The sequence below is a fragment of the Aethalodelphis obliquidens genome, unplaced genomic scaffold, assembly GCF_003676395.1.
Source record: "Aethalodelphis obliquidens isolate GAN/ISIS:26980383/991018 unplaced genomic scaffold, ASM367639v1 scaffold29, whole genome shotgun sequence".
NCBI classification, from domain to species: Eukaryota; Metazoa; Chordata; class Mammalia; order Artiodactyla; family Delphinidae; genus Aethalodelphis; species Aethalodelphis obliquidens.
Window position 1 is genome coordinate 11108625 of NW_020837973.1, and position 26159 is coordinate 11134783.

Genomic DNA, 26159 nt, shown 5'->3' on the forward strand with positions numbered 1-26159 from the left:
AATAACTGCAGTTTTATTTAATAGCTGTACAGACTCTAAACTTTAGATGTTAGAGAATACTACTTATTCATGAAAAATTCAGTGTACAAAATGATAGCGTTATTATTGAATTTTTTTAAAAAAAGAAAGAATTTCATATGTTTTATTTAGAATAAAAGATTTCCTTTGTGCATTTGAAATATGCTTAGTTTTGCAGTGACCTTGCTCAAATAAAGAGAGATTTATTCTTTGGCAGCATCTTTTCTAGAGGTCCTTTAGCCCATAAAAAAATGTTGTAATATTGTACTGGTTTCATTTCCTTAATGAATGACAAATTCCTCCATCTACCCAATTAGAAAGGATATTTTCTTTTCCTGGAAAGAACTCAAAAAATGAAATGGCTTTTTCATTGGCTTCTCCCATAGTGTGACATCCCAAATATCCCAGAGAGAAATGCTAGCTATTTAAGCAATCCTGTCATGTTTGAAAAATGAGTCTTTGCCTTAGTAACTCAAAGAAAGGGAAGGATTTGTTACCTACCGATGCTCTTTTATCTTGGTGTTTCTGTGTCATTTATCTTCTTGCTTGTCAACAGCTTTTTTTAATAGAATCCTTTTAATTACCAAATGACAATTATGGTTTGAGTGTGGAGATGTTGAAATTCTGTTACTACAAATGAGGTGAACTTTTCCTGAAAGATCCATATTAGTTCTATTTTGTACAGGCAGAAGTATGCATGTGAATTTTGCACATTAAGTGTGGTCAGAAGCAAGTTACCTAAATAAAGGATAGTAATTTTTCTACTTACCTATTCTAAATCAAGCATGTATTGAGAGTTATGCTAATGAAAAGACTAATGATCAACAAGGAACTAAACTATTAAATTGACTTTGGTCAACAAACAATATCTTTCAGTAAATGACTAATTTAGGCTATTGAGACACCTGAAGCCTTGGAAAAATAAAAGCCCTGTGCAAAGCCCAGCTCCACCAGCTGTTGGTTATATGGTTTTGGGCATGTTGCATACTTGAGCAATAATTTTCTGTCCCTTGTACCGAATGCCACGTGGGACTCTTTTGGCTAGTTATCACCACATAATAATCACATGACTGTATGTGAGACCGTGGTCTCCAAGAAGGGGTGCCTAATGGTCTCTTCTGGGGAAAATGTAGAATTTGAGAGCTCAAAGGCCCTTACAAGTGAAGTGAAGGTCCCTATGACTGATTCTTCTCACTTGATTCTCTGTCCTCCACCATCCATTTCCTCACGCATGTGCCTAGAGCCTCCATCCTCACAGTACCCTGAATCATTTATTCCTGGTACTTACTAAAACTTCAAAAAATTTATGTGTGATGATTATTTGATTTGTTGATTATTTGAAATATTTGTTCAAATTATTATTATTATTTGATGATTATTTGAAATATTTGTTCTCCTTGTCTGCAGGGTTAAAAGCCATTTAAGAACATAGATCACATCTTTTTGTTTATTAGCATATCTTAAATACCTACCAGAGGGCTGGACACATAATAAGAATTCAATAGTACTTTTTGAGTGAGAAAGCAACTGAATGAATTACTGAATAAAAGTCAATGGCCTTTACTCAGACTTTATGATATGAAGATACTTAATGCTCATCAATATTTAATGTTCTCATAAATCACAATTCAAACCCATTTCTCATCCTACATCTCGACATTTCTTGTTTGCTTACTCTTTCTATCTGAAAGTAGATATTTGCCAAAGATCTGCCTTACTCTTTATTTTACTGTCTGTCTACCCAGTTCCTTTCTGTTGTATCATTCATGTCTAGAGCTTCAACTATCTCCTTTTGCTGATGATTAATATTTATCTGCAGTTGAACCTCCTAGCCTAAACTGAGTTTTGGTTTATTTATTTGTACTGTGATGCATTTGGACTGGATTAGGTCCATGATGTCTTTCTCCTCTAAAACCATATCTCAAATTCAACATATCTAACATGGATTCCTTCTTAAAATGACTGTCACTTAATTTCCATTTGCTCTCACTAGGAATGCTGTTCTCCATTTCCTACCACAACTAAATCTGAGGCTCTCCTTTGACCTTATTTCTATTACTGCAGCAGCCTCCTAATTTTTCTTCTTACTTCCAGTATGCACACTCTCAACTTTCAATGACAGCCTGTTTAACCTTTGAAAAAAATAAAAGAAGAAAAAACTTGTGAATGTATGCTCAAAACATTTTACCTGCTTCAAATTTCTTGCCAACTTTACCAACACCACAGCATGGTATTCCAAATCAGCCAAAATGTGGTTTCAATCTATCTTTCTGGTCTTATCTTTTTCCTCTTATATGTATGTATCATATATTTTAGCTAATTTGTTCAGAATCATTTGTTGAACACAAGCTCTCTTCTCCACTATGATGGTTTTGTCATAATCATACCTCTTTCTAGAAAGCCATTCTCTATCCACTTGTTCATGTAGCTCTATGGTTTAAGGACGTGCTTTAATTTGACCTCTTTGAAACTTTCCTTGGTAAATCCTTTCAATCAATCAAAAATTCATCTCTACCTCCTCTAGAAAATTTTGTTTAACTCTCGAATACCTATTTCATGTATGTATAATATATCCTTGTTAATACCTAACATTTGACACTAAATTCTGTGCTCTCATGAGCAAGAACTGCATGTCTGAATATTTTTGAAACCCCTGGCTGAGAAATCACAGAGTAGATCAATCACATAGTAGACAGTCAATAGGCAGTGACTGATAAAATACATGAATGATAAATAAATGTGACTATGTGTAAGAAGAGAAGGTTCTAATTCTTATTAAAAAATTTTTGGACTAAGCAACCCCAAATTTTCTTTTGAATTAGTTAAGTAATCTTGGAGAAGTCAAAGTAAATTAAATCAATTAAATAATCTTTAAAATCCAGTTCATAGTGAAATTTCTTTGAACACCTGTCAACCACGTTCAATAAGTACTAATGACTCACAACCATTAACAGAGACAAAGTTATCAGTAAGTTCTAAAGATACTGACCTCAGTTGTCTTTGATTAATGAGTCAAATAAGTAAAATATCCAAATCATTTCTTCTCTGTTGGATAATTTTTATATTCTCCTAGACCAAGGGACTTTCTAAGTGAGTATATATCTTCACCTCACACATCAGAGAAGACTCAGCTCTAGAAAATCATACTGTAAATACCTGCAAGAATGATTTGTTCAAGATTTACTAAGTTTGCTTGGCTCTCTTCAAGGTAAATGCTTGACCTTGTAAAAAACTATAATCTTAGAGCTGTTGGCCAAATCTCCTTTTCCTTGGTTTGGTCTCTTCTGATAGTCCCTGATGAATCAGTGCTACACAGCTGCCCTGATATACAGATTACAATGCTCTGTTTCTCATGGTTTACCAGTCTCCCAAAGTATGGGTAAGTGCCAAACCCAATTTATTATGATTTTACAACATCAAACCACAACCATAGTAAACTCAGTGTAAAATTACCTAGCAAAATATAACCCATAATTGTATGTACATATATTTTAATGTAATATATCTTTTTCAAACTCTAAAAATTCTTGACTATAACACTAACACATGGACTTGCCTGAATTTCAACATCTTTCCCCAAGCTTACAAGCTGAAGGAATATCTAGAAACAGATACCTATGGTGGAAGTATAACATCTTTTCTTTACCTATGTTGCTTTCAACCTAGGCGTTATATCTTTCTAGTGGGACTCCCAGAATTTGGCCTATTTTCAGACAGATAGAACTTTCTTGAACTTTACCATCTCTGACATTGAAATTCAGCAAAATATCCCAGAATCCTAAAACTACTCAAATTGCAAAGTACAAAATTGAACTAAATGTTAAGCGGTTATCTATAACTCCACATATTGCTAATATAAAATAAATAAGTCCAAAATTATAGAATGTGCCAATCTTTTTTAAAGATTATCTTAAAGACCCTATAGATAATCTTACATATTCATTCATGACTATACTACAAAAACTCAGGGTTTGGTGGTTCTCTGGAGAATGTGGTTATACTTCCAGAAAATTTTGAAAGGGAAAAAAAAGAGGCTTATAATTTATTTAAAAAAACCCATAATTATTAATAAAATATTATCTGAAACTTTAAAATATGGCTAAAATTGATGTTTCTTCAATATTATACTGATGCCTTGTCGAAAAGGCCCATGTACTATCTAATTATCTAGTGTAACACTGGTTGACTTACTGACTACCATCAATCAGGTCAAGACTACATAAAGTTAGACTTGTAGAAGATTAATAAGTTATAAATGGTTTTGGCTGCTAGAGATGCAAATTATTGCCATCTGATAGAAAAGATAACAATAAAGGTTATAATTTTGTCGCTCTTCAGGGCATTGACAGTTTCAGATCTTATCTAGCAATCTTATTCCAGCATTATTTATTCTAGTGACTATACAGAATCTGTCTATCAAATTTTCCTCTAAATTGACTTTCCCATCCTGCTGGTTTCTTCATTAATAAATTAAATAACAGTCTAACACATGTTTTCTACATATTGGAATGTAAATTATATTGATAGTTTTTGAAATTTATACTTTAATACAGTTACTACAAAAAGTTCTCTAAAATTTAGACAATTCCAATGAGGCAAGCAAGTCACATTGGAGCACTGAGTCCACCTGATCACATACTCCTTGTACACACTTCTGCCATTATTAGCCTAAAATGAAAATAATTATAGGACTCTAAAGAGATTCACATCAACTAGGCATGCTTTTGTAGGAACAGATTGTATTATCTTTGTAGCTAAGTTGTTTCTTCTCCTAAATAAATATAAGAATCAGTGAATTTTATATGAAATGAGTAGAAAGTGTGAATATTCCATCCAACAGACACACTGTTATCAGGTGATAGGAAGGAGAACCATGGTAGTTTATGAGATGATCCAGGCAGTACCTGGGATCTTCTAAGATATGTATTTAAGCTCTGGAGAGACAAATGAGAGATTCTGCACTGGTTTTAAAGTTATAATCTGTTAAAGTGACATTTTAACTCTATAAAGATATGCATAGTTTTTGTTAACTAGTTAAGATAATTAGAACTACATTAGTGATGCCACTAATCACAACCCACACTTAATGGATAAATGAAAACTGATGATTGGAAAAGTTTATAAATTTGAGTGAACATAGTTTTTTATGATAAGCCTTTTTGTCTTTGTTTTGTGATTATTTCCTTTGTTTCTTTTCCTCTTCCACTTTCTTTTCTTTTCCATTTTAACTGACATAAAATTAACATATAAAATTGTAAGATATTTTCAGTGTACCTCATGATCATTTACATCTACATTGTGAAAAGATTTCCGCCATCTAATTAATTAACATATCCATCAGCTCACATATTTATCTTTTTGTGTGGGGTAGGGAACATTTAAGTTCTACTCTCTTTGAAAGTTTCAGTTATATATAACACAGTGTCATCAACTATAGTCACCATGTTTTACATTAGATCCTCAACCTTTTTTATCTTATAGCTGAAAGTTTGTAGGCTTTTACCAACCTCTCTCTATTTCTCCCACCCCAAAGACCCTGGTAGTCAATTTTCTACACCCTGTTTCTATGACTTTGACTTTTTTTTCCCTTTGGTTCCACATATAAGTGATATTGTGCAGTATTTGTCTTTCTCCATCTGGTTTATTTAACTTAGTATAATACCCTCAAGTTCCATTTGTGTGGTCGAAAATGACAGGCTTTCCTTCTTTCTTATGGCTGAATAATACTTCATTGTACATACATACTACATTTTCTTTAACCATTCATCTGTTGATGGACACTTAGGTTGCTTCCATATCTTGGCTATTGTAAATAATGCTGCAGTGAACATTGGAGTGCATATATCAATTCAAATTAGTGCTTTTATTTTCTTCGGGTAAATACTCAGAAGTAAGATTGCTGGATCGTATAGTAGTTCTATTTTTAATTTTTTGAGGACCCACCATACTGTTTTCCATAGTGATTATACCAATTTACATTCCCTCCAGCAGTGCACAAAGCCTCCTTTTCTCCACATCCTCACTAACACTTGTCATTTGTTGTCTTTTTTGATGACAGCCATTCTAATAGGTGTGAGGTATCTCATAGTTTTGATTTACATTTCTCTGACAATTAGTGATGTTAAGCACCTTTCCATGTACTTGTTTTTCATTTGCATGTCTTCTTTGGAAAAATGTCTATTCAGGTCTTCTGCCCACTTTTCAATCTGGTTTTTGTTGTTGTTGTTGGATTTTTTTATTGAGTTGTATGATCTCTTTATATATTTTGAATATGAGCCCCTTATAAGACATACATTTGCAAATATCGGAATAGAGAGCCCAGAAATAAACCCACACACATATGGCCAATTAATCTACAACAAAAGAGACAAAACTATACAAGGAAAAGACAATCTCCTCATAAGTGGTCCTTGGGAAACTGGGCAACTACATGTAAGAGAATGAAATTAGAACTATCATGTCCTCTGCCCATTTTTTTTAAATCAGATTGTTTGAGTTTCTTTGCTTTTGAGATGTATGAGTTATTCATATATTTGGGATAGTAGCCCCTTATCAGATATATGACTTGCAAATATTTTCCCCCCTTTTCCTGTAGGTTTCCTTTCCATTTTGTTGTTGTTTTACTTTGCTGTGCAGAGGCTTTTTAGTTTAATGTAGTCCCACTTGGTTATTTTTTCATTTGTTGACTTACCTTTTGGTGTCAAATCCAAAAAGTCTTTACCGAGATCTATGACAAAGAGCTTACCCACTACGTTTTCTTCTCAGAGTTTTATGGTTTCAGGTTTATGGTTCAACTCTTTAATTAATTTTGAGTTGATTTTTGTATATGGTATAAGATAGGGGTCTAGTTTCATTCTTTTGCATGTGGCTATCCAGTTTTCCCAACACCATTTATTTCAGTTCTATATTCTTGGCTCCAATAAACCTTTTTAAAATGTAGGGGGTTTTTAATAACAAATGTATTTTAGCCTCAAGTTTAATAATTTTTATTATTAATTATTATTATAATAATAATCTTTGTAATAATTAAAACAGATCTTTTGCTAGTATAAAGAAACTTCTTTGTCTTGCTTGGTAAGCAGTCAGGAAAAGAACTCAAAATTATGATGACAAGATATGCAACAAGTAGATATATACATATAATTTGAATTTTATAAGACATAAAATGTTGGAGAATTACTGAGTCTATTTGATATAATAAAATGACTAATTAATGGCTTTATTTCTCAAAGCAATGTGTCAACAATCTCCTATTTCTTTAAGATTATTTATTAACAAATATTAAGCTAGCTGGAAATGACAGACTCCACTTCAACTAAATTTCTATACAAGCAAAATTAAAAAATGTTGGCAAATAACTTTTTTTGATTCTAAGCTCAAATACATAATATATTTACTATGAATTCTTTTGTTTTTTTTTCTTTTCTTGAAGAACATACTTTTTAAAACATTTTTATTTTATACTGGATATAGTTGATTAACAATACTGTGTTAGTTTCAGATGTACAGCAAAGTGATTCAGTTATACATAAACAGAATACCAAGCTTACATATAGGTTTACTTTTTTTACATGTCTAAATAAAATATCATTTGAAAACAACTTGTGTGAAGAAATCCATACCCTTTCTTGCCTGCACTGGAAATTCCTGGTGTAAAAATCTGAGCTCTGATTCTTCTGTCCCTTTCCTAATGCTGCCTATTTATTTTATGTATAAGGCCTCTACCAACTTCAGAAAACTGTAGATGAATCATTCAGAGAAATAGAGAAGAATGAGAATCAAGTCCAACAGCACTGAAGAATTTACTGGAATAATAAGTCGAACAAGGAAGAGAGAGTTAAAACATCATTTCTTAGCATACGGAAATGAGGAAATCTGTATTATTAGGCACTGTGAAATCTCATTTAGAAAAAATTAATTTGTTATTTTATAGTTGAGTAAAGACTGAAGGAAGGTTTACCTTTGCATTATGCTTGGGAAAATCAACTCAGCTAGGAAAAGGATAGAATGAACAAGACTGGAAGACATTCAAGAGAAAAATCTTTTTCAAGCACATCAATAACATTCACCTTTTCCTACAATAAATGCTCTGTACCAATAAGTAAAGCATCATACCAGTGAACAACTTTGCTTACCTGCTGCTTTGATGTGTAAATCATGAATCAACCACTATTAATTCATTCATTAAATCAAGACCTCAACAAGGTAACAATTTGTTGCCATATAATCCTGACCCCTTGTCTAAATAGTATGCAACTAACTTTTAAAATGGTGAAACCTAAATATAAACTCTTTTCAGTAGAGGTCCTAATAACATAAAATTTTTTGTAAGACCATGAATACGTTTTTAGTATCACCTAAATAATACATCTAACTGTATAAACATTTTAAAGAATTAAAAATATAACAAGAAGGGTGAAAAAATCTGAAACTACACAACCCTGTGGCTTTAGTTATAATCCAATCATAAATATGTCCTTGCATATAGAAGTGAATAATCTGCAATTCTGAAATAAAAAGAAAAATTAAAAGCAAAATTTTTATATAAACATTTGTGACAAATCCTGATAAATCCTGACATAAACTAGTACAGGCTCATCTTTCCTTCCATTATAATATTTATACAGTTCACAGCAAAAATATTAACGTGTTTGATTATGGTGGGTTGCCCCAAGCACTTCTTGAAGGGTGAAATAACACGGTATTACCTTTCTAAAATCTAAAACTTACAGAATTTTGAAACACATCTGTTCCCAGTTATTTCAGATAAGGGATCATGAAGTGATATATGATCAGATATATAATTTTACATAATTGGATATTATTATACCTGATTCTTTTTACATTTTTATTCCTCTGGGATATTAATGCTAGTCTGAGCAATTCGTGGAAAGTCTTATCTAATATAGAAAAATTTTTTAAATTTAAATGTTATTAAAATATTTGTCCCTCTAGGATATATTTAAATCTAGTCATTGGAATTATTTTTGTCATTAATATATAACGGACAAAGAAAAAAATAACTATGAGACGTTTCCTCGATTAGAAATAAATGTGTACCCTAAGCAAATTGTAAAGATCTTGTAGCCATTCTTCAAATGAAAATCCAAGATCTCATAAAATACTTGATTATCTTTTCTTTAGAAGAAGTGGCTCAGGATAAAAATGGGCAGGGTCCACAATAACGATGACATAAAGAGGTCTGGCAATTCAACCATCAGGTAATAATTATAAAACTTGAACAATATTCAAAGAGGTAGTTTGAAAGCAATGAAAAAATGACCTTAGTGAGAAGAAACTTGAAAAGAGTTTATACCTAAAAGACACCAATTTCATTAAGAATTGTGGATTTATGGCTTTTTAGCCTGGAAGCACTCCCCATTTTGCCCAGCTGTGACAGCAGAAAACTGCAGTCTTATACTTTGAAGTGGTAGATGATAAAACTCAGGGCACCAGAGCAGAATATGAAAGGAATATTTTCTATAAGCCAGGAAACCTTAGAAAAGCTGAGGTCAAAAATTTGAATGCAACAGCCCCGAACCCCAGCTCCCTGACCCTCCCCACCCACCAGACCCCTGACTTCTCCCTGAATGTTAAATGACTACAGATTTGCACAGGAAGCTCAGAATGCCCAGCAATAAAGCAGACGGAAAGCAAACAACAGTCAATCCTTTAAAGACAGACCTGCTCCTGGTTATATTTACAAGTTTTTTCCAGTACCCAGCACAGTGCCTGGCACAATAGTCTCCCGGTGAATATCTAATGAATGAGACCATTACCAATGTATCTAGAGAACGTGAATTCTCCTGTAAACACACAAAGGAACTTGTACCAACAAAGCTATAAATAACAAGAGAAAAAAATATATGTATATATACATATATATCTGAATCACTGTGCTATATACCTGAAACTAATGCACTATTGTAAATCAAGAATACGTTAATTAAAAAATGTAAAAAAAAAAAGTAAATGAGAATGATAATAACTATGTAAGAAACAAATAACATGTACTTGAAAAAATAACATAACAACCAAACCCAGTATATAGAATTTGTCTGGGTCCACAATATTAAGACAAAGCAGTTCCCCCTCCCGGTCTTTTTTATGCACTCCACTGACTAGTTAAAGGAACAGGGACACTTGTTCTTAGAATATTTCATATTGTGAATTTGTCTGTTTCCTTATGGTATGTTTTTTACTTGTTCTTCAGTTCTAGTATTTCCTATAAATGGGAAGTGAGTTCTGAAAGATTGATTAGGTTCTGGTGTTACCATTTTTTAGCATAGGAGTTGCTATATACTTCATATTACATAATATCAAGAGAATTATGTTAAGTTAGCCTACTAAAATTAAGATAAATCAGTAGCTTCATGTGAGCAAAGCCTTACCCCTTCATTATAAAATTCCCATTCACATTTCACAAGTGCTTTATCCACCCGTGATCAAGGCCAAAGTCAAAATGATTTTCCAATTTGAACATTTCTTTCACATTTATTAGATGAAATTGTTCTGTAAAGAAGTACTTTTCCTAATCAGTTAGACTATTTAGCCACTCTTACACGCAATTCTAATAGAAAAGCTAAGGCAAATGCTTAAGTCTTTCTCTGCAACTTTAATTGCCAAATTTCTAAGTAAAGAGTTGTTCTCCTTGCCTCTCAATTAATTTATTTGTTGTTCCATTTTTTTCTTTGCCTATAACTCCTATACTAATCTGACATACTTATCCCATCTTTTAGTTCTACAATTAGATACTTTCAGTGATTACCTAGAGAATTTATCCAAAAGTTTCTGCAGTTATTTTGTGATTGGTTGAAACTCATTCCTAGTAGAACCCTTGGGATGGTCTCACATGAAACTCCCTGAGTTCTTAATTGCATGTTTTCCTGTGATCCTTCTAATCAAACTTAAAATTGTAACTAGATATAAAATCTTTGGTTCACATTTTCTTCCTTTGCATATCTTTTAAAAATGTTGCTCCATTAGGCTCCAGCAGAATATTTTGCTTTTGATATTTTTTTATGTTACTTGATATTTTTTTTTGCCAAAAGACCTGAAGATTTTTTAAATCTATAATGTTCAATATTTCTCAGTGTTGACCTATCTGGGACAATATAATAAATTCCTAGCTGTATCTTGTCAATATGTACTTGTTTTATGCCACTAAATTTTGGTCTGGGCTGTTGAATAGGAATGGATATTTAAAACATGAGTTTGTACCTGAATGGGGTGCTCTTAGTATGAGAATTGAAGTAAAAGACAAACTTTTCACTTTTTAATCAGCATTTGGGGGTAGTGGAAAAGCTCTAAGACAGTCTTTCATTCCATCAATATATTCTCAAAGAAATAAATGGGCTTAGACTAGTGTTTCTCTACCTCAGTCCTACTGACATCTTGGGATGGATAATTATTTGTTGATGGGAACTGGGTGCATTGCAGGATGTTTGGCAGAATCTTTCATTTCTACCTATTAGATGCTAGTAGCACACCCCCATTTGTGAAAACCAAAAATTCCTCCAGACAATGCCAAATGTCCTCCTCTTCTCCTCAGTTGAGGACAACTGGCCTCAGGGAAACAGGGGTGTGCCTGCAAGACACTTCGTTAAGATCTCAAAAAAATGTAAAGCAATGCCTCACATACAACCTCAGTAAAACAAAAAAGCATCTAATAATCCTAAGGATATGTCTCTTTGTCCTTCTGGTATAGGCAATACTCTTCCAAGACTTAAGTTTATTGTCTTATAGCATCTTCACAGAGAACTCTAGAAGATCTAGAAGGACTTATAGCACACATTCATTGATATGGTTTTTGTCTAATGGAGTGGATTATAAATAGATATATTTCAGAAATATAGTGTTTTAAAGTAATTGTACCAACTTGGATTGAAAGTGATTAAAATGTAATGAAATGTAAAGTAAAGGAAATGAAAACAAGCTTTTGGATCTGCAAATTTCTTCTTGTAGCAAACAGACCAAGGAAACTACTGTTTCAAACATGAAAATGGAAGGAATAGGTAAACAAAGTCACAGAATTACAGGGCAGAACCAAGAGTCCAGAGGACAGAGTTAAGAACCACAGAAATCTTTACCAGGGAGCAGGACTAAACCCCAATCAAATAACTGGTAACATGTCCAGCTGGATTTCAGAATTGTTATAGAACAGTGACTTCTATGTGTCCTGGTTCTGCCCCCCTTTTCTCAGGAGTTTCTATAGCAGTTACATTCTGTCTATTCTATCATTGTATACTAGGTATATATGTGTGGCCAGAGGAAGATAGGGTCAGATAACTTATCTCCTTAGTTCATGGTTTTCAGATTGAGAGGAACTGACTCTGATGAACCTCATCTACACCTGAACTTAATCTGTATGGCGAGAACATTGACATCAAGTTTGAGCTAATGCCATAATGGGATATAACTTGAGAAGTGGGGGGATATTAACAAAGAGTATTTGTATTTTGCATTTGGAAGAATTTAAATAATTTGTGGCTACAATTTGATTGTGATGACTTTAAAACATGGCTGAAAATTTATTGCAATAGTTCCCATGCAAGAGTAGGGTCTAGGTTCCCTCCCCTTTAATACTGGAGAGTTTGTGACTACTTCAACCAACAGATTATGGCAGAGTAATACTATATGACATCTGAGGCTAACTTGTAAAAGACCAGGAAGTGTCTGTATTATTCACTGAAACACTCTCTCTAGGAAACCTGAACTACCAGGTAAGGTGTTTGACTCAGAGTCCTGAGGGCTCCATGCTGGAGAGACAATGTGTAAGTGTTCCATCAAAAGTGCCAGCCAAGCCAAATTTTAAGCCATCCTTGGCAAGAATGAAGCCATGATGGTCCCTCCTGACGAGCCCATGGACTAACTGAACACTGCATAGTAGACTTTGCTGATGCCACCTGGTATCAAAAAATTAGTACGACTCAAAATTTGTGGCTCACAAAATCATGACATATAATCAAGTGGTCATATCTTATGGCCTAAGATTTGGCGGTAGTTTGTTTAGCAGCTATAAATAATCAAAACACCATAGATTCTGTCACCTATTTGTATAGAAGAGGTTCTTTGTAGGATTTTTAACTTTGGTATATATCCCCTGGTTGGTCTGCTTGGTTTTCAGGAGGAGTTTTAAGAAAATACACAATTTATGCTACTGTCATTTTCTTGCTCTAACCTAAGTTCTCCATTTTCCTTAAAAATTATTAATGATTTTGATAAAGATGGCATACTGTACAAATTTGTTGATGACCCAAAACTCCATAAAAAGATCTAATGTACCATAGAACCTATATACAGAAAGAACCAGATGGAATAAAATGGTGCAATTAATCTTATGCAAAGAAACCTAAAAGAAAGAAGGAATATTAGGAAGTCATTGGTAACTTCGAGGACATCATTTTAAGAGGTGTTAGAATGGTGTTCCAGAAGCTACATGTCCATGGGAATCAAATGTAAGTTTCCTGCAAACTTTGATTCTTTGATTTTAGTTATAAGCAGTCATTCATTTATTTAGCAAATACACTGAATGCTTTATAATAACAGAAAATAGATGCCAGGCAACATATTAAGTGGTTTTTGTGTGGTGTTTCATACATACAAAAACTCCCTGAGGAGTAGGCATTAGTAGCCCTATTTAAAATAAAGGTAATAGAGATAAGCTCAGGAAACTAAAGGAACTTGCTTATACATCTGGGAAATATCTGAGCAGGGACTAAAGTAAAGTTCCATTGGACTACAAAGTTCATACTCTTCCTCTTATCCTATTCTGGCAACTAAGATAAGGTCCATGCTCTCTACAAAGTTATAGTGTTTTCTAAGGACAGATAATAAAACCAATAATTACAGTGCAGTGTAACGAATGCTAGGGCAGACTGTGAAGCTTAAGTTGTGGGAGTGGAAATGATCACACCAAACTCTGTTTCTCTCAGAAAATAGTCTCAAAGGAAGTGGAGGTGATACTTGGCCAAAGAAAACTAGGTACAGGGCAGGTGGGGAGAGAGGAATGCAGAGCACAGGAGTTCAGGCAATGAACTGCAATGTGCAAAGCCACCAAGCCTGAAAAGTTTTCATTTAGGACAGTTTTAGTAAAAAGAGCTTCCAAAACAGTTAGAGAGAAAGAGAGAGAGGGAGCGTGTGTGTGTGTGTGTGTGTGTGTGTGCATGTGTGTGTGTGTGTGTGTGTGTGTAGTGTGTGACAGGGTTGGAGAGGAGAAGGCAATGAATAAATCTAGAGAATGAAGTCAGAACTGGCTTACAAACGGCCGTGTATACTGAAGGAAAGTGTTTGAACTTTCTCCAAAAAGCTAGGGAGAGCCAAAAAGGAATTTAACAAGTGGTCAGAGATGATGAGATGAGTATCTGGGTGCCAATATTCCCAGAAAAAAATCATCTTCGTCTCAAGCCAACTCCTGAACTAATCACTGTGACCAAGGTAATGGGCTTGGTGAGTGTGTTTTCCTGGAGCTAGGGCTGCAGGCAGACCTTTTAGAGCTGTACCGCCCAACAGCGGAAATGGGCTGTTGGGATTGGTCAAGACGGATTTGTTGTTGGGAAGACAAACAATCACAACATTCAAACACATTTTCACATGGCTGGATTCTGGGTTTGCATTTTAAACCTTTAAATGCCTTCAGGTGAACAAGAAAATTAACAGTCTTTTGTTGTTAAAATTATCAAAACATTGTTTCGCTCTATCATAAAAAAATGGAATATTACAATTTCCCAGAAAGACATAATTCTACTAATAAGGACTCTGAAAAGACTATCAAAACAAGATGATATATTTGCTATTTTAATTTGTAAGAAACTATAAAAACCTGTAGTTATACACATATATACTTATTTATGTGCATATATAGCTTAGTATATGTGGAAAAATCATTAAATTAAAAAAATTAATAAATGTATTCAGTGTGTTTCAAGGAAATTAAAAACATTGAAGCTAAGGATACACAGCAGTGTGCACTAAATGATTTATATATATATATATATATATAATTAACCTACAATTATATTAAGTAATAAGTTAATTGAATTAGAATGTCATTTATTAAGCTTGTTTGGAATAAAAGTCTACTTGACAACTGAGTAAAAACATTAAGGACTTGCCAGAGGAAATAAACAAAAAAAACTCAATACTTCTCATAGGGTTTACTGTTAGCTACAGGACACAGCAATTACGTAGGTGGACTACAAATCCTTAGCTGGGGAACCAAGGTGAATGTGATGAGTTCTTTTTATATAATATGACAAAAGAGAAGGAAGCCTCAGGAACAGTGTTAATCGAGGATAATCTGACATAAGAGATGAAGAAGAGAAAAAATGTTTAAGAAGTTAAGGGGTAAAAGAAACTTTAGCAAAAGAACTGGATGAGGGCTTCCCTGGTGGCGCAATGGTTGAGAGTCCGCCTGCCGATGCAGGGGACACGGGTTCGTGTCCCGGTCCAGGAGGATCCCACATGCCGCGGAGCGGCTGGACCCGTGAGCCATGGCCATTGAGCCTGCGCGTCTGGAGCCTGTGCTCCGCAACAGGAGAGGCCACAGCAGTGAGGCCCGCGTACCGCTAAAAAAAAAAAAAAAAAAAAAGAACTGGATTAGTCTACAGCATTCTGACAAGAAAATCTTTCCCCTGAAGCAGCTCTCCTCAAAAGATTAAAAAATTGCTTGGAGCACACTCAAATATGCAAATACTATCAACTCTTTTGAGAATCAAAACATGACTGCTACACCTCTTCACAAGAAAAGAAATTCACCTTTCCAATTGAATAGTGGCCAAATCCAATTGCTTCTTAATATTTAAAGAAGTAATTAGTCAAACATGGATAAAGTTTTGGATAGAAGTGACAAAATTCCAAAAACAGCATGAGGACTCACTCAACTCAAGCTGCATTTATAAGAAAGCTACCAATCAGATACGTCTACATTGAAATAGGTCTTAGGGAAATGCAGCACGCAAAGCGGGACGAGAAAACAAAAGGATACATTTCAAATCCAAATGCGCCAGAGTAAATGTCCCAGATCTGCCTCACAGTAGTTTTGTGATCTTGGTTGCGTTACATAATTTCTCTAACTCAGACTTCTCATCTATACATGGAGAGAGAAGCCCTTGCATTATACAGTTGTCATGAGTATTTAATGAGCTACTATCTTGCAGGATCTCTAATATGAGTTTAGTGAGGAATCTTATTAGTTGTGGTATACGTATGTATGGATTTTATATTTCCTCCCAGCTGTATTCTATTACCTTCTACCTTCTTGCCTTTGGAAAAAGCAAGCTCCATTAATGTAATTTCCAGTTTTTTTTTTTAACTTTATCAAAAACATTTGCTATTAAAGCAGTAGTCACATCAGCATCTTCAGTGATGATAAATTCCTCTCTTTTCATCAAATCCCCACCCTCCCACCCATCTGTGCCCCAGTGGGTGAGATTCTAATATCTCAGAGAAGTGGTCTATTTCTCTCTTATATACCCCAGCCTCCTGGGGATGGTATTTGACCCCAAAGCAGAAGGGAACTTGTTGTCTATGGTGAATCCACTTTGTCATACCTGCTGACCCAGCTATATGTCAGGGAGGAATTTAGTGTGAAAGATCTGTTCCACTGGCTCCAGTAGACTCTCTCTCTGATAGACTCATCCAAACTGATCATCTAGACATTGTTCAACCCATGTAAGATTTGCTCATACTCTCTAGCCAATATCCCCAGGTGAGTTCACCACTTTACATTTCTTTGCTGCACTTTCCACTTTGCTCCAAGCTGTGTTGCTGCCATTAAACTAAAAGGCTTAATCCCATGTGTGATGGTTAATTTTATGTGTCAGCTTGGCTAAGCTATGGTTCCCAGTTGTCTTGTCAAACACTTGCTGTGAAAGTACTTTTTAGATGTGATTCACATTTAAATCAGTAGACTTTGAGCAAAACAGATGTCTCTTTATAATGTTGTTGGACCCCATCCAATCAATTGAAGGTATTAAGAGAAAAAAAAAAAAACTGAGGCTTCCCCCGAAAAAGAAGAAATTATTCCTCAAGATTGCAATATTAAAACCCTGATGAATTTTCCAGCATTCTGCTATGAGGAATTTGGACTAAAAACTGAAACATCAATGCTTACCCAAGTCTCCAGCCTGCTGGCCTGCTGTACAGATTTCATACTTGTCAGCCCCTAAATCATGTGAGCCAATTCCTTAAACTCTCTTTCTTTCTGTTTCTTGCTTTGTGTGTGTGTGTATAATATATATTTTATATATACATATATAGGTAAATATATATATACAGATATACTGGTATATTTATATATGTATATAAGATTTATATATATACACACACACATTTATATATACATTTTCCTCTCAGGAACTGAAAATTCAAGAGTATAAAGGTGGTACTGCCCATCTCTGCCTGGTAGTGTTCCACCATGATCTACCATACATTTTTCCTGAAACATCCCTGGCACAATCTGTCTTGTAGAAGAGGCCAAGTCAATCTGTCATTGATATCAAAAACCAGGCTTGGGAATAGCATGCTTCTTCCCTCTTTTCATAATTACCAGAAAATATTACAAATCATTCTCTTGGTGCCTTCCTTCCCTTGGAAAGTGGAAGGGAGGAGAGAGTTCTCTTCTCAAGCAATCAGAGCTGTGCTTGGGGCATAGTAGGTGCTCAGTGAATACAAGCTATAATTATTCACAGGCACTACACTCCTCCAAAAAATGAGAGGTGGGGCAAGGGAGAAGAGGAAAAGTGTGTGAAGATGGGATGATGGTGGTACAGCTGGCTGTCTCTGAAGTGACACGTTTGTAAGCTTCCTGGGAATGATGCTGGCACAATCACTTGCAGTTCTCAGAACTCAGTATGTAGGATTGCTAGCATCTTTTCTCATCAGCCAGGGTCCAACGGCTGGTTTCCAATAAAGAGGGTCTCACTCATTCACTAACACCATTATGCTACTGTCTTACTTGAAAACCAGTTTATAAGACCAGATTTAAGTGCTTGACCATCAAACACTTAAGATAATATCCTTTAATAGAAAGATTATTTGGGTTGAATTCTGAAGTGTTGGTTTTTAGTTCTGTCCATTGCCTTGGATACATTGCAGGTTACAAGTCTTGGCTTTATTTTATAAATGAAAAATAAGTACCTTGTAATGTTGTTGTGAGTATCAAGCAGACGTCATACCCCCAAGGGTTTGCAAAGTACCATACAAGTGGTATGCAAAGCTTTACTCCCCTCCATCTCACTGAAGAAAAGATGAACTGTTTTGTATTGATCAAAAATCATGTCTTTGACAAGTTTTATAAGTTCAGTATAGACTCCAAGCTATTCATGGTCCTTCAAATCCTGTACAGTGACATCATTCTTTAGCCAGACTCAGGATGAATAAGATCAATGTTTTGATAAATAGAATCCCCATTCAAAATGCCATAAAACAGGGCTGAATTATAGCTTGCCTCCCTTTCTCTCACAAGTGCATTTGAATAACAGTCGGTACACTCCAGGAGCTGAATGGGTGACTAATTGTCATTACTTGTAAGGAGACAATTACTGTCTCTACTGAAAGTACCATAAAAAAGGAGCTACCTTAAAGAAGCAATTAAGCCTTTTAGCTAGAAGTTGTCAGAAAGAACAACTTAGCATCAATTATTTAAGCTATATTGTCATTCTTCAATTTTTTTAATTAATTTATTTTTTTTAATTATGACTGCGCTGGGTCTTCATCTCCGCGTGGTCTTTCTCTAGTTGCGGCGAGCGAGCGCTACTCTTCGTTGCGGTGCGCGGGCTTCTCATTGCAGTGGCTTGTCTTGCGGAGCACGGGCTCTAGGCGCACGGGCTTCAGTAGTTGTGGTTTGCGGGCTCTAGAGCGCAGGCTCAGTAGTTGTGGCGCACGGGCTTAGTTGCTCTGCGACATGTGGGATCTTACCAGACCAGGGATAGAACCCATGCCCCCTGCATTGGCAGGCGGATTCTTAACCACTGCACCACCAGGGAAGTCCCATTCTTCAAATTTTAAAAGGGCAGTGTTAAATGGTTCTGCAGTGAGTCAATTTATTGTGATTAACTCATAGCACATCAGGAGAATTGCACTAAGTTGCATTTGAAATCAACAGTTCTTTGAGGGACATTTTAAGATTTATCATCATGGAGGCTCTTGTTTGCTAATGTACTCTTTTGAATTTTTAATGCCAAATCAATGTTTCAAGTGCAATATGACTCAGAAATATATACATATGCCATGTCTTAAAACAGATTATAATCACTTTTTTGATTAAAAGAAATATAGGTCCTATTTGCTGGTAATCCATAATCCCACCTTCCTATAAAAGTAAAATGGTGTTACTTTCAGGCAAGAATATTAAATAGCCTTCTTAATATTCAAAATCAATTACCAATACTGTAACTCACACATCTGATAAATAAAGCATATGGTGACTTCTCTCTTTAATGAAAATCACAGAGTATTAACAGTTCCAGTGCCTGTGAAAAATCAAATATGAGTTGCCCCAATATCGGACTTAACAACCTTTTTTGAGACATATTAAGATATACAGTAAGGACATAACAACTGTCCTTCTAAGCTAAGTTCTATCACTATATTAAAATATGAGAAATATATTATCTTACATTTCTTCTATGGGTCTAATATTGTCCCTTTGTTCCCAACACATTAGGAAACCTTCAGTCACTTTTTATCATGTCAAAATCTCCTCCCCATGGCGACTACCCAAAACTTCTTACTAATCCAATTGAAGAACAATAATGACTTCCAGAGCTGAAGAATCCAAGTCTAAGGTAGACAGATCTTTTTACAATGCAAAGCAAGAAGACAAAGGGGTTAGCCCATCCACAGCATGTTATGGAAAACAGAAAGTTAAACTCGGAGAAATAAACACAAGCATTGAGACTACACAAAGACTGAAGAAATTAGAATTGAACTGACTTAGCATGCAAACAAGACCAGATTGGGAATCAGATGAGCAGGGTTCAGGTGAGCAAAGAAGCAAAGATGGTCTATTCACAGCCTTTGTCACAGTTCCTGGTAAATCACGGGGGCCCAATAAATATTTGATGAATGAAGGAAAATAATTAATGCATAAGTGAATCAATGGAAGTTCAACTGGCTAAAAATGTGATGGTTATTCCCAGTCAGTATTTTATTCACCTGATCATGTCATATAAACACAAAATTGGGAAAAGTGAAAGTAACAACACTAGGTTATCCCCTACTGCCTTTGGAATTACTCTTCATGAGTCTCTTTGTGACAGAACCCTGTTTTTCAGCCTCTGGTTTTAGATTCTCTTTTAGACTTTGTCAGCCAGAGTCCTGGAAGAAGCCTCTAAATATTGAAATCCGGGATGTTTAGCCTTAGTCTGTGTCCTTGATAGTCAATGTCCTACTGCATTTGTGTAGCGCCAAAATATGGCAACTGCCTTTCTGACACTTTCGACTCTGCTCTCCTCCTGACTTTTACCTGAACATCTTTTTCCTTATCTTTAATGTCCCCTCCTTCTCAATTTTGATTCAATTTCTAGAAATTCCTCCCCCCTTGCAAGACTTGGTTTATAAGGAAGATCTGGCAGGTAAGTTTCAAGAGTACGGAAGAGCTACTTCAGCCCCTTAGGTTCTTCTTACCATTGAACTCTTACATTTCCCAGCTATTGGAATATGCAAATCTCCTCCCAGTTTCAGCTGCCGTTGTGAAATCCACCTGCTATACGGCCAGTGCATACCTGTTGATTATTTTGTGATTTTCCTGTTCCCAGGTTCATCACATGCTCCTGCTGCTTCATCTTCCTCATACGCACAGGCCAACACTATACAGGTCTTGGGGCTGAGGGTAATTTGTCTCCACTCACTTTTATCTTTGAGGTTCATAATTATATGTTGTATAGAAGATAATACTTTCCAAATATGGCTGCACCAATATCTATTATTCTACATGCTCACACTACAATATGGCTTTGACACCATTCCCACTGTGAAGTTGGGTCTGTGTCCTCTCTCCTTGAAACTGGACTGGCTTTTGCTGACTGAATTTTTAAGTCGAATATGGCAGAACTGTCACTACTGTCTTCTGAAGCTGGGTCATAAACGACGGTACAACATTCACCTTGCTGGATAGAATACTCTTGAAGCCTTTAGCCATAATGTAGGTACATCGTCTGACTTCCCATAGGATATCATGCTCTGAGGAAACTCAAACTAACTTACTTGGAGAGAGTTCATGGAAAGACCCTGACACCACATGAAGAGAGCAATTTGCCTGACTCATCCTCAGCTGCTTCAGCATCTATCTCACTGTTCCAGTCCCAACCACCACATGACTTCAGCCTTCTGAGAGATCCAGAGCCAGAACTACCCACTTGAGCTGTTTCTAAATTTCTGCTACAGGTATCATGGGGGATAATAAAATGTTGTTGTTATTTTACACTACTTAGTTTTGGGGTAATTTGTTACGGAGCAATAGATAACTGAAACACCTTGTCCCCTAGGTTTTTTGCAAATATTGGCCATGGGTTTTTGGATTTGCTATTGAACTCCTCCAGCTAGTTTTGTTAGTTTTATGTGGAGATTTGGAAAAGTTGTAAGACTATGCTACCACAGGCGCTCTCTTCCCAGAATCCCCATCAGAGAATTTTTAAGTTGTTAAGGTGACACTGATTTCCAGCCAGATTTGAGAATCACTTGCTTACATAAGCTGGCTCTCATATCTAACTCTCAATTCTTGGATTCAGATTTAAATCTGGGATTTCCTCTTGGTTTACATGGCTCAGTCTGTCTCCCATGCATCGTGAAGTGAGAGAAATTGAACTGATGAGCTGTACAGTAGATTCTACGCACCTCCTTGCAGTGCTTCTGTAAGTTTAGCTGCTGAGAATTGGATTGGTACTTGGCATAATTTCTGTGGGCAGTGACAGGCCTCTTCTAGTCAATTTTCTTCCCATTGTTTTGTAGTTGATGGAGATCCCAAGTGAATTAATTGGGGGAAAATCCCATAAATTATAATATAAACATTTCTCTTAAATGAACATATTTAGAGTGGAGTGCTTCCTGTTTATTTAAAATTATTCCACCATTTATAAGTCACATTGATGTGATAAATGAGTTCTCTTGTGCAGAATGTATCTAGGTCCAAAAAAGACAATAGTTAGGGGAAATTGTCATATCTTGTAACTCGATCAGGTATGATCATTTGGATTTTTCTTCCCCTAAATATTCACTTCTCTCCTTTTCTCATCATGGATCAGGTATGCTTTATCATATTACTTATGTTAAGTCTGATACTATGACTACTTTAGCCAATGGAATGTTACTAGACATGGCATGAACAGAGGCCTTACAGAGCTCTGGTTGCATTTGCCACTCCCGTGAACCCCATAAGCAGAGCCTACACCAGATGATCATTACCCCTTCAACCTGGGCCCAGAACAAACACCTGTGTAGCAGGCCTGACTCAACCTGCTGCTTGGATCCAAACCCAGCCAGCCCACATCTTGAAGCTGAGCCACCCATCCTAGGTCAGCCAAACTGCAGTTCCTCTGCAGAGCTGTCAGCATAATAAGTGTTTGGGGAAAACACTTGAGTGTTTGCATAATTTGTTACTGAATGTTGTTGTGGCAGCATTTTACCAAGATACCAGGTATAGTCAAATCATACTTAATTGGATATAGACCAAACCAGCAAACTACAGCTGGCAAGTCAAATCCAGCCTGATGACAGTTTGTTTTGTTTTGTTTTGTTTTGTTTTTGTGTGTGTGTGTAACCTCTCCCGTTGCGGAGCGCAGGCTCCGGACGCGCAGGCTCAGCGGCCATGGCTCACGGGCCCAGCCGCTCCGCGGCATGCGGCATCCTCCCGGACCGGGGCACAAACCCGTGTCCCCTGCATCGGCAGGCGGACTCTCAACCACTGCGCCACAAGGGAAGCCCGACAGTTTTTATAAATAGTCTTATTTTTGTATTGTCTATGGCTGCTTTTGTGCTTCAGTAGCAAAGTAGAGTAATTCTGACAGAGAGTATAATCCACAAAACCTAAACTATTTACTGTCTGGCTCTTTACAGAAAATGTTGGTCAACCAAACCTAGAAGAATCATTCCTCCCTGTACCTACATTCTTTGCTTTCTGACTTTGCTGTTCTTACCACTAAAGGTAAGGAGAATATTTCTTTGCCCCTTGACTTTGGCCATGTGACTTGCTTTTGCCAATAAAATGAAGCGTGAGTGACTGGTACCAGAAGTGTCCATTCTGAGCCTAGAGCATAAGAGCCTTGCATCTCTCTTTTTGTCCTCTTGTTTGGCCATCATCATAGCCAGCTAGCCTGTTGATCCAAGGGAGAGGGCAAGAGACACATGTAGCAAAGCTGCCCCAGCTAAGGTATACATTAGATCAACTGACCACCCATTCCACCAAGACTCAGAAGAGTGAGACAAACACATGTAAGGTGTGTTGTACAGCTTCATCAGGGTCACAGTTAACCGACTATACTCAGCAAAATTTTAAGATGGCTTCTAAGATTTCTCACACCCTCCTATACGCGCACTGCTTACTTCCAGACTCTGAATATGATTAATTTTATTTCTACAGTTAGATTATATTATATAGTACAGTTGTCTTTAAGAAAGGGGAGTTATGTGGGTAGGATTAACCTAATCATATGAGCCCTTTAAATCTGGATCTAGAAGTAAGAGAATGGCTGAAGTCAGAGATTTGAAACATGAGAAGGATCTGATACTCTGTTGCTGGCTTGAAGATGGAGGGAGCCAGGTGGTAAGAAATGCAGGTGGTCTCTAGGAGATGAAAGTGGTCCCCTGGCTGACAGCCAACAAGGAAGCAGGGACTTCAGTTTTGGAACCACAAAGAACTGGACTCTGCCAACAACCTGAATGAGCTTAGAAGCAAATTTTTTGCCAGAGCCTTAGGATGAGAATTCAGCCAAGATGACACCTTGATTTCAACTTTGTGATATCCTGAGCCCATAGTAAACACCCAACTATTTATATTATTTTAAATCACATCATTAGTAGCTTGTAATCCAATCCAATCATCAGTGTTGAAGCAGACAGACAATGAAGCAATGATAAACTCTAGAATATCCAATAAATGTTTGATGAACTAGTTAATTAATTAATGCATCTGGGAACTGGAAAGTGGGTCTGAGCCTGCAAGAAGCAATAATTTCTTCCTCTGAGGAGGAAAACGGATGAAGCACCTAGAATCTAGCCTATGGTTATGGAAATGAGAATATTATTTGATGATGTATTTAGACTCCAAACTCTGGACAATTGTAATTGTGAACTTCAACATAACTATATCTCTCATATAATACATCTCAATTAATATTTATTCAATAGTAAGAAGACTGGAGTACAGTGGAAAAGTTTATTTCCACTATTTTATTTATAAGACAGTGCTATGGGTTAAATTTTATACCCCTCAAATTTCATGTTATTTAAAGTCCTAAGGACTTCAGAATGTAACTATATTTGGAGACAGGAATTTTAAGGGGCCATTGAGTTAAAAGTAAGGTCATTAGCATGGCACTAATCCAAAATGGCTTGTGTTCTCTAAAGAGGAGGAGACTAGGACAAATATATACACACTGAAGGAAGACCATGTGACCACGGAAGGAGAAGGTGATTGTCTGCAAACCGAAGAGAGAGGTCTTGGAAGAAATCAACCTAGCTGACACCTCAATCTCAGACTTCTAGTCTCCAGAACTGGGAAGAAACAAATTTCTGTTATTCAAACTGCCTGTTTAAACCACCTGGTCCATGGAATTCAGTTTTAAGCAGCCCTAGCAAACTATACAGATTCAATTTAAGTGTATATTAGTCTTATTTGGGGAATTTTTCACCTAAAAAAAACATAAACAGCTTTCTATTCTAATGGTAATGCCTAAGTGATCCTTCCCAAGAGCTCTGCTTTAGAATGTTGTCTCTTATATTCCAACTTGAATATGCCAGAATGGTAAAACTCTCCTAAAGAAATTTTCAATCTCTTATGTTTAGAGCCATATAACAACTCTGCTGAATATGGCCTAGCATAAGAGTTCACAGACTACATTAGATATGCAAAATAATGCTTTATCCATTTAAATATATGCATGCATATATTACAGTGAATATTAAAAATGGAGCTTACTAGTTATGCATTAAGCTAATGGTTTTCATCATTTTTACACAATAGCCATAAAAAATATTTTTTCCAATCCAAGTGTCATATAATTAGCATATAATATTTGTGATCAGTTCCCTTTGTGTTCCTTTACTGAACTGATTTGCCATCTGCTAGCTCACTAAAAAATAATCCACGCTTTTAGCCAGCCTACACTGTGCTTTTGTCTTGCCATCACTTTGAAATACTGATAGTACAAATATTATATATATATTTTTTTAACATCTTTATTAGAGTATAATTTATTTATTAGAGTATAATTGCTTTACAATGGTGGCTTTATAACACAGTGAATCAGCTATAGATATACATATATCCCCATATAGATATACATATATCCCCATATCTCCTCCCTCTTGCATTTGTTTTTCTTGATGAGTCTGACTAATGGTTTATCAGTTTTGTTTATCTTCTCAAAGAAACACTTTTAGTTTTATTGATTTTTGTTGTCATTTCCTTCATTTCTTTTTCATTTATTTCTGATCTGACATTTAGAATTTTCTTAAATTTACCAAGGCTTGATTTGTGACCCAAGATATGATATATCCTGGAGAATGTTCCATGAGCACTTGAGAAGAAAGTGTATTCTGTTGTTTTTGGATGGAATATCCTATAAACATCAATTAAGTCCATCTTGTTTAATATATCATTTAAAGCTTGTGTTTCCTTCTTAATTTTCTGTCATGACGATCTTTCATTTGGTGAAAGTGGGGTGTTAAACTCCTCTACTATGATTGTGTTATTGTCAGTTTCCCATTTTATGGCTGTTAGCATTTGCCTTTTGTATTGAAGTGCTCCTATGTTGGGTGCATAAATACTTACAAATGTTATATCTTCTTCTTGGATTGATCCCTTGATCATTATGTCGTCACCTTCTTTGTCTCGTGATAGCCTTGATTTTAAAGCCTATTTTGTCTGATATGAGAATTGCTACTCCAGCTTTCTTTTTATTTCCATTTGCATGGAATATCTT